This window comes from Aegilops tauschii, chromosome 6 (assembly GCF_002575655.3).
Source record: "Aegilops tauschii subsp. strangulata cultivar AL8/78 chromosome 6, Aet v6.0, whole genome shotgun sequence".
Classification (NCBI taxonomy): Eukaryota; Viridiplantae; Streptophyta; class Magnoliopsida; order Poales; family Poaceae; genus Aegilops; species Aegilops tauschii.
The window spans coordinates 430,765,498-430,783,651 of NC_053040.3; the positions used below are offsets into that span (position 1 = coordinate 430,765,498).

The 18,154-nt window shown below is 47.9% G+C and overlaps 1 pseudogene; it reads right to left on the reverse strand.

The window, feature by feature from the left end:
* Nucleotides 1-2,008: 2,008 nt before the first annotated feature.
* Nucleotides 2,009-17,915, reverse strand: LOC141025413 (uncharacterized; annotated as a pseudogene).
* Between the last annotated feature and the right edge of the window lie 239 nt (nt 17,916-18,154).

Genomic DNA, 18,154 nt, shown 5'->3' on the forward strand with positions numbered 1-18,154 from the left:
GAGGAGGATGGGGGTCGGGTGTGGATTACCTGCCTGGATGGAGGAGGCCGAGCAGCGTGAAGGAGGGTCGCCGACGAGGAGGCGGCGGCGCTGCAAGCAAGGAGTGAAGGTTTCAACTTGGAAAGGAAGGCGTAAAGAGGGAAAATGTGGCTTTTGGTAAGGGGGAGGGGGCGGGGAGGTAGATATTTCTGCGGAAGCCGAAAATTTGGAATCGCTTTAGCCAAAAAACTGGCGCGCAAAGTGTCATCAAACACGCTCCCTTATTCAGAACTGTGTACGATATGTGGACATCACAAACGATTCAGATAGCTTAACCCGTGTGTGATGAGTTTGAACGTCAAAAGTTTTGGTTCGAATTTCCATGGTTACAGTGGGCATCCATGTTATTGCATAATTTGGGTACACAAAGGAGACTACAGCACACCCACACTTCTTAATCGAGCAAGTTCAGCAATTAAATAGAGCTAGCTGACCTAAAGATTACTCTAACAAATTAAAGACCGACGCTCTTAATTAAACAAAACAAAGAGTACTACTACGGCTGGTGCTCGCCGATCTCCTCCGCCGCCTCCATGTCCAGCTCGCGCCCGACGGTCTCCTGGGGAAGGGGCTCCATGGCATCCATCGCACCATACTCGGCAAGCATCTCGCCATCCGCGTCCGCCATCTCTTTGGAAAAGGTCGCCACGAGCTGGCCGTGGGCGGACGCGATCTGGGCTTGGACGGGCTCTGTCGTCGCAAGGTATGCGGCGGAGGAACGGACGGCTGCTCGACCGCTCTCGGCGATTGCCAGCTCTTCGGCCGTGGGTTGCCGACCGTTGTCGGAGAAGCTTCGTTCGATTTGTGCGGTGACCGCCAGGAGCTGGGTGTGGGCGGCCTCGACATGGCCATGGGTGGCCTCCATCAGGGCTAAGGCCGCCGTTGTGGAATGGAAAGCAGCTGTGCCGCTCTCGCCAGTTGCTATCCCTGAGGCAGATGTTGCTGCCACCACCTGAGAAGCAACAGCGGCCGTTTGGGCTTCCTTTGCCGCCCGGTCGCAAATTGCGGCCGCGCTCATGCACCTTGTTAGCACGCGCATGGCGGCTGCGGCCACGCTCTCGCCAGAGTGGGCCACCGAAGTTGCCTCACGACACGGGTCCACGTGCCCATCTTTCACCGGCGACGATTGAACAGTGAAATGATATTTGGGGAGCGAGCTAGTGTGCTTGAGACGCCGGCTGTGGACTGTAGCCGACGCACCTTCTCGCGTAAGCCATAGGCGTACTATACACCGACGGTGCTCCAAGATATTTTGTACTACATCTCACACGGTTGCTGATAATAAATTGTGTGCGATCTACTTGATTTTTCATCTTGATTTGAATTACATAATGGGGTCACAGCGGCAATGGACGGTGTTTGAATTGCTAGACCTTTTATCTGGAGTGAACATGCAACTATATGTGTGTCGTAAAAGAATTGGAATTATTCAGGGTTCGTTTGAACATTTTATACATTAAATTGGTTTTCTAGCCATTTCAGGTGAACAATTCAAATTTGAACTACATGCAGATGCTCCAGTGCATATAAATTCTTTAAAAAATCAAATCTTTGTCCTTGGGTGCATTCTTAGGTCCCATGCAAGAAATGGGAATGAATTTCAAACACCATGGCACCGTTGATTGCTGGCAAAACATTGAGATGCTTGGTTTTTAAATTCTAGTAAATCGAAAACTCGTCTGAAATTCATGAAACTTGGCATGCTATCATGGAGCGGCATCAACATGCCGTGGTACAAATTTTGTCCCATTTGGGGCAGGTCTGGGTATATGCTTCTCACAAACCGAAGCTTCTCACAACAAGCATGATGGTTTTCGGTAGGGAACGTCCCACCTTTGGGGACGAAACGGTATCCATTGCCTCTTATTGCTTTTTTTTGAACGGACCAGCTGATGGCTGGCATATATTGATATGATAGAAAAGAACTAGCGAAAGGCTAGACTAGCATGTTGATCCCTCAGGGAGGGTCCTAGAAAGGGTGCTCTAGGTGAACTGCTCCTGCTTGGCGCCATAACTCGAACGTCCTTCTTATGCTCGCCATGGTTTCAGTCATGTTTGCTATCTTTTGCCTGAAGGCGCACTCGTTTTGTAGATGCCAAATGCCTCCCAGCACCACAACGATCATTGTCTTGACTCCCTTCTTGTGCTCAGGCCTTGCACCATTTATGATCTCAGTTATAATCTCCACGGCTTTGCTCTTGTGTTGCCAGTTTGTGGGGTGCATGGAACTGCATCCGTTCCCTTGGGCAGTTCTTGTCCAGATTTCTGCTGAGAAAGGGCACTGCCAGAAAAGGTGTTGCGAGGTCTCCAGATTTCTAAGGCAAAGCTGGCAGAAGTACTCATTTGGCCAACCTCTTCTTTGGAGCCGGTCATTGCACCATAGTCTGTTCTTGAGTAGCAACCAGACCATAAATTTCAGCCGGGCCGGTGCCCAAACCTACCATGGCATCTTTTTGAAATTTGTCTTGATCATCCCTTGGAATTGGCAGTTGTAGGCCGAGCTGGTGGAAAAAGATCCCGAGGCCGTATGCTTCCATCTAGCTAATGGTGTCTTGCAGCTGGTCATTTAGGCTCAGGTTCTCGGAGATGAGCCATCTGTTCAGGCGGATCACCTCAGGCCATAGTTGTTGCGTGTTCCCGTGAGCCAGATCAGCAATCCAAGTGTCATTCAGTAGTGCAGCATGGATGGTCCTGTTCTTCCTTCTTGAGTGCTTGTGGAGCTCTGTGAACTCCATTTTCAGAGTTCTTGCGCCGGTCCAGGAGCTGTCCTAGAAGCTGGCCGTCTTCCCATCTCCCAGCGTCACCATTGTTGAGGCGTTGAACAGATCCTTGTCACCTTGATCGCATGGCAGCTGCATGCCCACCCAAGGCATGTTGGGTGTTACCCAGGAGAACCAGAGCCACCTGAGTCTGAGGGCACGGCTGAATCGGTGTAGGTTTGGAATGCCAAGTCCACCGTTGTCGATCGGAGTGCACACCACAGGCCAGTTTACTTTGCATTTCCCACCACTGACCTCTTCCTCTTGAGCCCATAGAAAACGTCTTCTGATCTTGTCCACCTCGGCTAGGAGCTTCTTTGGCACCTTCAAAACAATCAGTGCAAAAGTGGGGAGTGCACTGAGCACGCTTCTCAGGAGAACGCGCCTTACTGCTATGGACAAAAGTTGTCCCTTCCATCCTGCCAGGCGCACTCTGATTCAGTCCAGGATGAACTGCAGGTGCACTATGCACAGTCTAGAGATGGTGACAGGCAGCCCAAGATAACTCATGGGGAATTGGGTTTGTTGCCCACCGAAATTCTGAAGCACTTGCTGCAGATCGATGAGGTCGCACCTAATAGCAGTGACTGAAGATTTCAGCAGGTTCACTTTCAGACCTGAAGCTTGTCCGAACTCGTGGATGATATCCATCAGGGCGTCGATCTCCTCTTTCACCAGGTTAGCAAAGATGATGGCATCGTCTGCATATAGACTCACACACAGTGAGAGATCTCTGCCTGGCAGTGAGTCTAGCTGGCCTAGCTCCATGGCGCGCTAGAGGAGCCGATGCAGGGGTCTATGGCGATGATGAACAGGAGCGGGGACAGGGGATCACCCTGCCTGAGCCCTCGGTAGTGTAAAATTTTCTTGCCCACCGCGCCATTTAGCAGGAAAGAGGAGGTCAAAGACGCTAAAAGCATGGTGATCCAGTCTCGCCATCTCGCCAAGAAGCCTAGGGCTTGAAGGAGCTCGAGAAGATACTCCCAGGATACATTATCGAAAGCTTTTGCTATCTCAAGCTTGATCAGAAGCGTTGGTGTTTTTGTTCTGTGCAGAGACCTAACTGCATTTTGGACATAAAGGAAACTATCATGCGTGCTTTTCTTTGCCAGGAAAGCAGATTGCGCCGGTGAGATTATGGAGTCGATGAGGTTGGAGAGCCGCATGTAGAGGACTTTGGTGATTAGCTTAGCTACAGAGATTGGCCTGTAGTCTGAAACTGTTGCCGTGCCATCCTTTTTTGGGATCAAGACTACCAGGGCGGAGTTGAGTGTAGCAAGATTGTTGCCGGCAATGTAGTAGAACTGTTGGAAAACCTTCATGATGTTGTGCTTGATAGTTTGCCAACAACTACGGAAGAAAACTCCTATGAAGCCGTCCAGACCCAGGGCTTTTTCTACTGGCGAGGCCTTGATCGCCTCCCAAACCTCTGCTTCAGAGAATGGGTTGTCGAGGCCTCCTCCTCTTATTGCAGGCAGTTGTAGCTGGCTCCACTCGATGGCTCTAGTCCGGGCTCCTTTGGAGCCGAGGACGGAGTTGAAATGCTCGAAGATGACTGCCTCTTTGTCCTCGTGTGACATGGTGATCCCATTGCTTGTTTGCAGGCTGTAGATGAAGTTTTTCCTTCATCGCGATCGCATCTTTGCATGGAAGAACTTAGTTCCCGCATCGCCCAGCTTGAGCCAGGTTAGCCGGGAGGCTTGCCGCTTGCGCGCACGCTCGATCGCAGCGAGGCCGAGCAGTCGTTGCTTGAGGACTCGACGGAGATTGAACTCTGGTGTGGTGAGGTTGCGGGACTCCTGGGCTATGTCGAGGCGCAGAATAATCTCTGTTGTGGAATTGGAGCTTAGCATCACTAAAGAGGGAGGAGCTCCAGATCTTCAGGTCTCTTGCAGTACGCGCCGACTTGATCGATAGAGATTTGAAAGCGCAGTTGCTCTGCAGAGGTCTGTTCCAGGCATGATCAACTGTCTCGTGGAAGCGCGGGAACTGTGGCCAGAAACTTTCAAATTTGAATCTGGCGCGACGGCGGGGGGCAGCTGTGTCGGCTAGGAGCAGAGGGCAGTGGTCAGAGCACGCCGTGGATGCTGCCATCAGCATACTAGAGGGGAACAGATCTTCCCAGCTGCAGTTGCAGAAAAACTTGTCAATGCAGACGAGCGTTGGGTTCTCGCACTCGTTACTCCAGGTGAAGCGGCGGTTTTTGCACTTGATCTCTTTCAGGCCGGTGTTGTCGATTGCTCGTCTAAACATGCCCATGACCTTGCGGTTCAGGAGGTAATTGTTCTTGTCCCTTGCCTCGTAGATCAGGTTGAAATCTCCATTGATGAGCCAAGGATCAGTTGGTGGTGGAGCAGTTCTAGCTAATTCCACTAGGAATGCATTCTTCCTAGCGTCGTCTGCTGGGCCGTACACAGTGGTGAGCCAAAAGATTTTGGATTGCCGGAGTAGAGTCGCTTTTGTAGTGATCGCGAACTCGCCAATGGCGTGCGATGCAATGCTGACCAGCTCGCTATTCCAGAAGATAGCAGCTCCACCGCGAGAGCCGATCGCAGGGAGGACTACACATTCAGTCAGGGCAGCACCGTCGATCTCCCTGACGAGGTGTAACACCCCGCATGTAACTTGCCATATTTGTAACTCCGACTCTTGCCATTTCCGGCTATGTGATATGTTTTTCCCTCCGTTGTTGGGTTTTGTCTTTCGTTTTGTATTTTTTCATGTCATGCATTTTCATATCATGTCATCATGTGCATTGCATTCGCATACGTGTTCGTCTCATGCATCCGAGCATTTTCCCCGTTGTCCGTTTTCCAATCCGGCGCTCCTATCTCCTCCGGTGCACCCCTCTAGTTTTCTTTCGTGTGCGTGTGTCAAACTTTCCCGGAATGGACCGAGGCTTGTCATGTGGTCTTAATATACCACCCGGAGACTACCGGTCAAGTTTCGTTCCATTCGGAGGTCGTTTGGTACTCCAACGATTAACCGGGCCTCCGCTATGTCCATTTGAGTGTCCAGCAAAAAACCCCTCCAAAACCAGCCCAAAGCCCACCAAACTCTCTTCCATGCTCTAGGTCGTTCGATCACGATCGTGTGGGCGAAAACCGCACCTCATTTGGAGTCTCCTAGCTCCCTCTACCTATAAATGAGTGGGCATCCCGAAAAACGCATTTGCAGACGAAACCCTAACCCTCTCCTCGCGCCGCGCCGGACACGTCCGCCGCCGGCCGGACGCACCGGCCGCAGCCAATCGGCGCGCGCCACCTCACCCGCCTCTCTCTCCGCCGCCGCCGCCGGCCCGCGCGGCCCGCAACCGGCCCGCGGGGCCCGCCCGCCGCCGCCGCTGGCCCGAGCGCCTCGTCCCGCGCGCCGGCGCGCCGCCACCGACGGCCGTGCCCCGCCGCCATCTCCGCCACCGACGGCCGTGCCCCGCCGCCATCTCCGCCGCCGACGGCCGTGCCCCGCCGCCATCTCCGCCGCCGGCGCCGTGCCCCGCCGCCCGAGGCCCGCGCCTCCGGCCTCCCTCACCGCCGCCCCTCCGGCGACCCCCACCTCCGGCGACCCTCTCCTCCGCCGGCGCCCGCCTCCTCTTCCCTCCCGACTGGCGAGCGAGCCGAGCTCGAGGAGCCGGCCCGATCGGGATCTGGTACATCTCCCGTCCCCGTTGACTTTCCTAGCCTTCGATTTTTTTCCAAAGTCATAAAATTCCATCAGCATGTGCTCCTGTTCGAGATGTGATAACTTCGTGCATGTAGCTCCGATTCGCGCATGTAATATGTCAAATTGTTCGTCTCGTAATGCTATTCATTTTGTTCAATTGCACCATTTTCATTAGAGGTCATCTTGATGCCCAAATCTTCGTTGGAAGAGGGCTAGTTGTTGTTAATCTCTGGTTCTTATCAGAAGTTGGAGATTTGTCATTTTTGTATCATTTAATCTGTGCATCTTTTGAGCATGAGCTCTACATGTGTTTTGAAGTATGCTATGCCATCTTTCCAGTGGTATAGTCCATGTATTTTTGTGATCTCTGTGATGACTAGCACAAGCATGCAAAGTAGGCCCCGTAATATTTCTGATTTCAGAGACTTGGTGATTTCTCCAAGTCCTTGTCTGCTGTAATTTTGTTGCCATGTAAACTTGATGCTACAGAGAGATCCATGCATATTTTGGAGATGTTCAGTAAGGATGTTTTGTAGCTATAGTTGTAATTGATCCATTCCTGCAATTGTTTGCAATTTTAGAGTACCATAGCATGACTCAATCTTGCTCTACTTTTGCTATAAAATATTTCTGACAGATTCTTAACATGACATGCATTTTTGCCAAGCTTATTGTAGTTTATCCATACATGCTATGCAATTGTTCTTGCCATGTATAGCTTCATAAACATGCCATCTTGCTGTAGGTATGCTTGGTTTGTCATGCATTTCTCTGTAGTGAGTGCATCAAGCTCACAAAGAGGCCTACATATTAATATTTCTGCCATGCTCTGTTTTCTGCTAAGTCTGAAACCTGATAACGAAACTTGCTATGTTTACATGCTTGCTATCATAGCTTCTGATCCTTTTTGGCTTATTGTCACTAAGGGACTTTTGTCATGTGCTTTTAGTAGAACACTACCATGCCTTGTTTTGCTATGTTAAGTTCCTGTAGCATGTTGATTTCGTGCTCTGAACATTGCTACATGATGCTGATTTCTGCCATGTCCAGTTTTTCACCAAGTCTGTGAACCTGTAATCTTTTGCACTTTTGCCATGCTTGTTTGAGCTTGATAGGTTGTGAACTAGCCGTAGCTCAGTGTTCATATTTTGTCAAGCATCTCCTGTAGATTACTGCCATGTGCTTTGTTTATATGTTGGGGTGCTGTAGCATTGCTACTTGTTGCATTTTAAGTGCTATCTTGCTGTTTATCGCAGATTAGTGTCATTCTTGTTTTGCTTGCCATTTGCAAACCGTGCATCCGATTCCGGTGATCTTTATACCGATTTCGACCGAAATCATCTCATCTTTCCAATGGCATGCTTGGTTTGCCAAGTTACTGCCATGTTCATCATTTTCCTTCCGGAGCACGCATACGCATCGCATATCATATCTTGCATATCATACATGTCTTGCATCATGTTGCTTGTGCATTTCTCGTTGTTGATTGTGGTTCCGTTTGTTTGTGTTCTTGTCTTGGGTAGAGCCGGGAGATGAGTTCGTGAACGAGGAACCTGTCGAGTACGCTTACGAGGATCAAGCTTTCGACAACTCTGAGAATCTTGCAGGCAAGATGACCACCCCTCGAAATCACTTCTATCTTTGCTATGCTAGTTGTTCGCTCTATTGCCATGCTCGCTACCTATCACTTGCTATATCATGTCTCCTATTTCAGCCTTGTCAGTCCCTAACCATCCTTTCCTAGCAAACCGTTGTTTGGCTATGTTACCGCTTTTGCTCAGCCCCTCTTATAGCGTTGCTAGTTGCAGGTGAAGTTGAAGTTTGTTCTATGTCGGAACATGGATATGTTGGGATATCACAATATCTCTTATTTAATTAATGCATCTATATATTTTGGTAAAGGGTGGAAGGCTCGGCCTTATGCCTGGTGTTTTGTTCCACTCTTGCCGCCCTAGATACTGTTATACCGGGATTATGTTCCTTGAGTTTGCGTTCCTTACACGGTCGGGTGATTTATGGGACCCCCTTGACAGTTCGCCTTGAATAAAACTCCTCTAGCAAGGCCCAACCTTGGTTTTACCATTTGCGACCTATACCTTTTTCCCCCGGGTTTTCTAGAGCCCGAGGGTCATCTTTATTTAAACCCCCGGGCCAGTGCTCCTCTGAGTATTGGTCCAAACTGTCAGTCGCCGGTGGCCACCAGGGGCAACTTTGGTCTGGCCTATCGGAAGCTTGGACAATCCGGTGTGCCCTGAGAACGAGATATGTGCAGCTCCTATCGGGATTTGTCGGCACATTCGGGAGGCTTTGCTGGTCTTGTTTTACCATTGTCGAGATGTCTTGTAAACCGGGATTCCGAGACTGATCGGGTCTTTCCGGAAGAAGGTTTATCCTTCGTTGACCGTGAGAGCTTATGATGGGCTAAGTTGGGACACCCCTGCAGGGTATTATCTTTCGAAAGCCGTGCCCGCGGTTATGAGGCAGATGGGAATTTGTTAATGTCCGGTTGTAGATAACTTGTCACTTGACCCAATTAAAATACACCAAGTGCGTGTGTAGCCGTGATGGTCTCTTCTCGGCGGAGTCCGGGAAGTGAACACGGTCTGTGTTATGTATGACGTAAGTAGGCGTTCAGGACCTCTTCTTGGTCATTGCTAGATGACGTCCGTTCCTTTGCTTCTCTTCCCGCTCTCATTTACGCAAGTTAGCCACCATATATGCTTTTGTCGCTGCAGCTCCACCTCTTTGCACCTCCTTGTCCTATAAGCTTAAATAGTCTTGATCTCGCGGGTGTGAGATTGCTGAGTCCCCGTGACTCACAGATACTTCCAACACCAGTTGCAGGTGCCGACGATGCCAGTGCAGATGATGGCGTCGACCTCAAGTGGGAGTTCGACGAGGAACGTGGCCGTTACTATGTGTCTTTTCCTGATGATCAGTAGTGGAGCCCAGTTGGGACGATCGGGGATCTAGCATTTGGGGTTGTCTTATTTTCATCTGGATTTTGACCGTACTCGGTCTATATGATTGTATTTTGGATGATGTATGAATGATATTTATGTATTGTGTGAAGTGCCGATTGTAAGCCAACTCTTTATCCCAGTCTTATTCATTACATGGGATTGTGTGAAGATGACCCTTCTTGCGACAAAACCACTATGCGGTTATGCCTCTAAGTCGTGCCTCGACACGTGGGAGATATAGCCGTATCGTGGGCGTTACAAGTTGGTAATCAGAGCCATCCCCGACTTAGGAGCCCCCTGCTTGATTGAATCGCTGACGTTGTTGAGTCTAGAACAAAATGTTTTGAGTCTTAGGATTATATATATCGGAGAGTAGGATTCTTTTTACTCCTCAGTCCCTTCGTCGCTCTGGTGAGGTCTCCTGACGTAGAAGTTTTGACTGTTCTCTCCTCAAATTTCACTATAAAATTTTTTAGGATCACGCGGGTATCTTGGAATCGTTCCGATCGATTTGTGATGAGAACATTGTTCTTGGTGCCTCCTGTCATTTAGGGGTTGTGGCAGTGTCCCGGGGAGTTGAGCTCCGAGGTGTTGTCGTCACAATTTTATCGTTGCAGTTCTGGAATACCTGAGTTTCGCCGACATCGAAATCTCTTTTATGCAGTTGTTGGTGAGATCACCTCGACGCCACCCAGTACTGGGGCGGGAGTTCGGGAGTATTGCCATAACTTGTATAACGGATGTTTTTCGAAGGTTGAGGTAAACGATTTTCGAAGGTTTCTTGGTTATGTGTTGACGGATGGATACAGCTGGATCTAGAAATTGCTAGTTTGGGTGATATATATTTGTGTCCCCTGTATCCCCTACACCAGATTGCATAACCAGAAAGTTTCGGGAGTTTATAAGTGGGAATTCTAGTAGCCTTAGGATTTCTTTCCGACAGACGCATGATATGAGATTGGGGTTCGACGTCTAGTGGTCCGCCTGTATACGGTTGATTTTACAGTGGTCTCGCTGTGTCTTAAAGAGTCCATGGCTTTGCCGACTCGGGGACGCTTCGTATGTCATGTGCACAGCCTTGTACATGATGGTGCTGTACGATTGAGCCCGTGTGGGCCCCACCACGAAAACTTCGGACGAAATTTCTATCATATGTTTGTTCCGGCTTATTCTGCAAGCCAATACTTGGTTTTATTTTGTATTGTGGTATTCGAGTTCCCTTCGAATTCATATGTTCATTCCATATCTTTTTCAAGTGGCTTCTCAACTTATGGAAGTGTGATGGTTTACTACGGAAGTCATTCGTTCATCTTCGTTCGAATGTTTTTGTGAAGACTATATGTTGCAATTTCTATCCGTTGATTCTACTTATCTTTTGTCTATCAAGATGCTAACGGATGTCACCCTCTTCAGGATGGCTCCGCCAACGCGTCAGAATCCGGATCGCAATGAAGGGAGTCAAGCGAACCCTCCGCCACCACCTCCACCTCCAGAGGCATGGCAATCAATCATGGCAGCCACCAACGCCAATGCTCAGATGATTCTGCAACTCTTGCAAGAACGTACTCAAGGGCAAGGCAATCAAGGCAATCAAGGTCAAGGCAACAATCAGTTTCACTTTGCCACTCTCAACCAGTTTCTCGCAAATCAGCCCAAGTCTTTCAGCTACTGTGCCGAGGCCACGGATGCCGATGATTGGCTCGTGGACATCAACAAGCATTTTGAATGTAGCAATGTCAGGCCTGAGGACTTTGTCAAGTTCGCTTCTTTCCAGCTCAAGGACCAAGCTGCTGATTGGTTTCAACAATACAAAGATTCCAGAGGAGGTCGTGTGATTACTTGGACTGACTTCTGTCGGGACTTCAAAGCGCACCACATTCCACAAAGTGTTGTTGAGAGCAAGCGTGAGGAGTTCCGCAATCTCAAGCAAGGAAACATGTCTGTGTATCAATACAACATTCAGTTTCAGAAACTTGCTCGCTTCGCTAAACAAGACGTTCCTGATGAGAAGAGCATGATCTATCACTTCAGAGGTGGCCTTAAAGAGGATCTGCAGTTAGCTCTCGTTCTTGTTGAGCCTACTCAGTTTGATCAATTCTACAATATGGCACTGAAGCAAGAGGCTGCTCAGCTCAAGTGTGAGGCTTCTAAGAAGAGAGTCAGGGATGCAGTTCAGTCTTCTTCTTCCTCACTTGTGACAGCTAAGCAACAGAAGTTCTGGTTGCCTCCTCCTCCTTCGTTTCGTCAGCCTTACCAGCAGAAGAACAAAGGTGGCCATGGTTCTTCAAACTCTTCCAACTCTGGCTATCAGAACAAGTCTCAGAATCAAGCTCCCAAGTCCAATGCTCCTTATCACCGTCCACTCTCAGAGGTGACTTGCAACAAATGTCAGCAGAAAGGTCACTATGCTAACAAGTGCTTCAACCAGAGGCGTCTTCCTCCTCCTCCTCCTGTCAGATCTTCCAGCAATGCAGTGGTCAAGCATAACCCAAAGTTTGCAAAGGTGAACATGATGAATGCAGCTCAAGCGGAGGAATCTACTGATGTGATAATGGGTAATCTTCCTATTAACGATATTCCTGCAAAAGTTCTTTTTGATACTGGTGCATCTCTTTCTTTCATATCAAGACCTTTTGCATCCAAGCATGAATTGCATTTCCAAGGATTGCCTAGGCCGTTAGCAGTTGTCTCTCCAGGCAAATGCATGAATGCAAGTTCCATGGTTCCGAATGTTACCATCAAGATGGGCGATTATGCATTTCAGTCTTCTCCAATTGTTCTTGGTGATTCGGATATTGATCTTATTCTCGGGATGGACTGGCTTTCTAAGCACAAGGCTCGACTTGATTGTGCTGCCAGGGAAATTCAATTGACACACTCGTCTGAGGATGTGATTGTTTTTGCCGCTCGTGATGAAACCATTCGGTTTTTCTCTCTCAATGAGAAGGGCGAATTGGATGCCATCTCTCAAATTCCAGTCGTTTGCGAGTATCAAGATGTCTTTCCAGAAGAGCTTCCGGGTATGCCTCCGCACCGGCCAGTTGAGTTCGTTATCGAACTAGAGCCTGGTACTGTACCCGTTTGCAAGCGTCCATACAAGCTTGGACCAAACGAGCTGAAGGAATTGAAGAAGCAGCTCGATGAACAAGAACGTCTGGGTTTGATCAGACCGAGTTCTTCTCCATGGGGTTGTGGTGTTCTTTTTGTCAAGAAGAAGGATGGCACGGACCGACTTTGCGTCGACTACCGTCCATTGAACAAGAAGACAATCAAGAACAAGTATCCACTTCCCAACATCAATGAGCTATTTGAGCAACTCAAGGGCGCTAAAGTATTCTCGAAGCTTGACCTTCGTATGGGTTATCATCAGATTCGCATTCGTGAAGAAGATATTCCCAAGACAGCATTCAGAACAAGCTTTGGTTCTTATGAATATACTGTCGTGTCTTTCGGCCTTGTCAATGCTCCTCCGGTGTTCTCTCGGATGATGAATTTCATCTTCAACCCCTATACCAATGAATTCGTTCTGGTGTATCTCGATGATATCTTGGTCTTCTCCAAGAATAAGCAGGATCATGCCAAACATTTGCGATTGGTGCTCGACAAGCTCAGAGAGTATCAATTCTATGCGAAGTTCTCCAAATGTGAGTTCTGGCTCGATGAAGTTCTTTTCCTTGGTCACATCATCTCCGCCAAAGGCATCGCTGTAAACCCCGAGAAGGTGTCCGCAGTTCTGGATTGGGAACCTCCTCAAAACGTCAAGCAGCTCCGCAGTTTTCTGGGTCTTGCAAGCTATTGCCGAAGATTCGTTGAGAATTTTTCCAAGATTGCAAAGCCTGTTTCCAACCTCCTACAGAAGCATGTGAAGTACGTCTGGTCTCCTGAGTGTGACGTTGCTTTCAACACTCTCAAACAGAAACTAGTCACAGCTCCTGTCTTGACTCCTCCTGATGAATCCAAGCCGTATGAAGTTTTTTGTGATGCTTCTCTCCAAGGTCTCGGTGCTGTGTTAATGCAAGAGAAGAAAGTTGTGGCCTATACCTCTCGGCAGTTGAAGCCCAACAAGAAGAACTACCCCACTCACGATCTTGAGTTGGCGGCAGTTGTCCATGCTTTGGTTACGTGGAGACATCTCTTGTTGGGAAGACAAGTGGACATTTTCACTGATCACAAGAGTCTCAAGTATATCTTCACGCAGCCCAATCTCAATCTCAGGCAGACTCGATGGGTCGAAATGATTCAAGAGTACAATCCGAGTATCGAATATACTCCAGGCAAAGCAAATGTCATTGCAGATGCTTTAAGCAGGAAAGCTTATTGCAACAGCTTAATTCTCAAGCCTTTCCAACCGGATCTTTGTGAAGCTTTCCGCAAGCTGAATCTCCAAGTTGTTCCTCAAGGCTTTCTTGCCAACCTCATTGTATCTCCTACTTTGGAAGATCAAATTCGTGAGGCACAACTCCTTGATGCCATGGTGAAGAAGGTGAAACGTGGTATCGACAAGGGTCTTTCCAAATACAAGTGCTATCGCATTGATGACAGAGACACTTTGTTCTTCGAGGACCGGATTGTGGTTCCTAAAGGTGATCTACGGAAAGTCATAATGAACGAGGCGCACAATTCTCTCCTTTCCATTCATCCTGGAAGTACGAAGATGTATCATGACCTCAAGCAGTCGTATTGGTGGACTCGAATGAAGCGAGAAATTGCTCAATTCGTGAATGAATGTGATGTCTGTCGAAGAGTGAAAGCAGAACACCAACGACCAGCTGGTCTCCTCCAACCTCTTGCTATCCCAGAATGGAAGTTTGATCATATCGAAATGGACTTCGTGACTGGATTTCCCAAATCCAAGCGCGGAAATGATGCTATTTTCGTTGTCATCGACAAGCTCTCTAAAGTGGCTCATTTCCTTCCTATCAAAGAATCCATCATAGCAGCTCAGCTGGCAGAGCTCTACACTTCCAGAATTGTCTCCTTGCACGGCATTCCACAATTGATTTCTTCTGATCGTGGAAGTATCTTCACCTCTAAGTTCTGGGACTCCTTCTAGAAGGCCATGGGCACTAACATTCGCTTCAGCACAGCTTTCCACCCTCAAACTAGTGGCCAAGTCGAGCGAGTCAATCAAATTCTTGAAGATATGCTCAGGGCTTGTGTCATTTCCATCAGCATGTGCTCCTGTTCGAGATGTGATAACTTCGTGCATGTAGCTCCGATTCGCGCATGTAATATGTCGAATTGTTCGTCTCGTAATGCTCTTCATTTTGTTCAATTGCACCATTTTCATTAGAGGTCATCTTGATGCCCAAATCTTCGTCGGAAGAGGGCTAGTTGTTGTTAATCTCTGGTTTTATCAGAACTTGGAGATTTGTCATTTTTATATCATTTAATCTGTGCATCTTTTGAGCATGAGCTCTACATGTGTTTTGAAGTATGCCATGCCATCTTTCCAGTGGTATAGCCCATGTATTTTTGTGATCTCTGTGGTGACTAGCACAAGCATGCAAAGTAGGCCCCGTAATATTTCTGATTTCAGAGACTTGGTGATTTCTCCAAGTCCTTGTCTGCTGTAATTTTGTTGCCATGTAAACTTGATGCTACAGAGAGATCCATGCATATTTTGGAGATGTTCAGTAAGGATGTTTTGTAGCTATAGTTGTAATTGATCCATTCCTGCAATTTTTTGCAATTTTAGAGTAACATAGCATGACTCAATCTTGCTCTACTTTTGCTATAAAATATTTCTGACAGATTCTTAACATGACATGCATTTTTGCCAAGCTTATTGTAGTTTATCCATACATGCTATGCAATTGTTCTTGCCATGTATAGCTTCATAAACATGCCATCTTGCTGTAGGTATGCTTGGTTTGTCATGCATTTCTCTGTAGTGAGTGCATCAAGCTCATAAAGAGGCCTACATATTAATATTTCTGCCATGCTCTGTTTTCTGCCAAGTCTGAAACCTGATAACGAAACTTGCTATGTTTACATGCTTGCCATCATAGCTTCTGATCCTTTTTGGCTTATTGTCACTAAGGGACTTTTGTCATGTGCTTTTAGTAGAACACTACCATGCCTTGTTTTGCTATGTTAAGTTCCTGTAGCATGTTGATTTCGTGCTCTGAACATTGCTACATGATGCTGATTTCTGCCATGTCCAGTTTTTCACCAAGTCTGTGAACCTGTAATCTTTTGCACTTTTGCCATGCTTGTTTGAGCTTGATAGGTTGTGAACTAGCCGTAGCTCATTGTTCATATTTTGTCATGCATCTCCTGTAGATTACTGCCATGTGCTTTGTTTATATGTTGGGGTGCTGTAGCATTGCTACTTGTTGCATTTTAAGTGCTATCTTGCTGTTTATCGCAGATTAGTGTCATTCTTGTTTTGCTTGCCATTTGCAAACCGTGCATCCGATTCCGGTGATCTTTATACCGATTTCGACCGAAATCATCTCATCTTTCCAATGGCATGCTTGGTTTGCCAAGTTACTGCCATGTTCATCATTTTCCTTCCGGAGCACGCATACGCATCGCATATCATATCTTGCATATCATACATGTCTTGCATCATGTTGCTTGTGCATTTCTCGTTGTTGATTGTGTTTCCGTTTGTTTGTGTTCTTGTCTTGGGTAGAGCCGGGAGACGAGTTCGTGAACGAGGAACCTGTCGAGTACGCTTACGAGGATCAAGCTTTCGACAACTCTGAGAATCTTGCAGGCAAGATGACCACCCCTCGAAATCACTTCTATCTTTGCTATGCTAGTTGTTCGCTCTATTGCCATGCTCGCTACCTATCACTTGCTATATCATATCTCCTATTTCAGCCTTGTCAGTCCCTAACCATCCTTTCCTAGCAAACCGTTGTTTGGCTATGTTACCGCTTTTGCTCAGCCCCTCTTATAGCGTTGCTAGTTGCAGGTGAAGTTGAAGTTTGTTCTATGTCGGAACATGGATATGTTGGGATATCACAATATCTCTTATTTAATTAATGCATCTATATATTTTGGTAAAGGGTGGAAGGCTCGGCCTTATGCCTGGTGTTTTGTTCCACTCTTGCCGCCCTAGATACTGTTATACCGGGATTATGTTCCTTGAGTTTGCGTTCCTTACACGGTCGGGTGATTTATGGGACCCCCTTGACAGTTCGCCTTGAATAAAACTCCTCCAGCAAGGCCCAACCTTGGTTTTACCATTTGCGACCTATACCTTTTTCCCCCGGGTTTTCTAGAGCCCGAGGGTCATCTTTATTTAAACCCCCGGGCCAGTGCTCCTCTGAGTATTGGTCCAAACTGTCAGTCGCCGGTGGCCACCAGGGGCAACTTTGGTCTGGCCTATCGGAAGCTTGGACAATCCGGTGTGCCCTGAGAACGAGATATGTGCAGCTCCTATCAGGATTTGTCGGCACATTCGGGAGGCTTTGCTGGTCTTGTTTTACCATTGTCGAGATGTCTTGTAAACCGGGATTCTGAGACTGATCGGGTCTTTCCGGAAGAAGGTTTATCCTTCGTTGACCGTGAGAGCTTATGATGGGCTAAGTTGGGACACCCCTGCAGGGTATTATCTTTCGAAAGCCGTGCCCGCGGTTATGAGGCAGATGGGAATTTGTTAATGTCCGGTTGTAGATAACTTGTCACTTGACCCAATTAAAATACACCAAGTGCGTGTGTAGCCGTGATGGTCTCTTCTCGGCGGAGTCCGGGAAGTGAACACGGTCTGTGTTATGTATGACGTAAGTAGGCGTTCAGGACCTCTTCTTGGTCATTGCTAGATGACGTCCGTTCCTTTGCTTCTCTTCCCGCTCTCATTTACGCAAGTTAGCCACCATATATGATTTTGTCGCTGCAGCTCCACCTCTTTGCACCTCCTTGTCCTATAAGCTTAAATAGTCTTGATCTCGCGGGTGTGAGATTGCTGAGTCCCCGTGACTCACAGATACTTCCAACACCAGTTGCAGGTGCCGACGATGCCAGTGCAGATGATGGCGTCGACCTCAAGTGGGAGTTCGACGAGGAACGTGGCCGTTACTATGTGTATTTTCCTGATGATCAGTAGTGGAGCCCAGTTGGGACGATCGGGGATCTAGCATTTGGGGTTGTCTTATTTTCATCTGGATTTTGACCGTACTCGGTCTATATGATTGTATTTTGGATGATGTATGAATGATATTTATGTATTGTGTGAAGTGCCGATTGTAAGCCAACTCTTTATCCCAGTCTTATTCATTACATGGGATTGTGTGAAGATGACCCTTCTTGCGACAAAACCACTATGCGGTTATGCCTCTAAGTCGTGCCTCGACACGTGGGAGATATAGCCGCATCGTGGGCGTTACACGAGGCTGGGCGTCCAGATATCTATCTTAGTTTCCTGCAGGCATAGGATTACAGCATTGTTTGCCGTAACTACTTCACAGATTGCCGTGCGTTTCGCCGGCTGGTTAAGGCCACGTACATTCCACAACATTATTGGACAGAGGTTGTCATTCATTTGGAAACAGAAATTGCTCCGATGGCTGAAAGATGCTAAATGGCCTCAGGCCTAGTACAAACACATCTGAACTAGCAGGGGCACGCCGGCGTCCACCAATAACGCCCAACTCAGGCCGACGCGAAGCTATCCACTCTACTGAAACAGAGGAAAGGGGACCTAATTCTACCCGGCGACACGCCGGCCGCCACCGGAGACTATAGCATAGGCGAACTAACATGACAAAACAGGGGCCACGA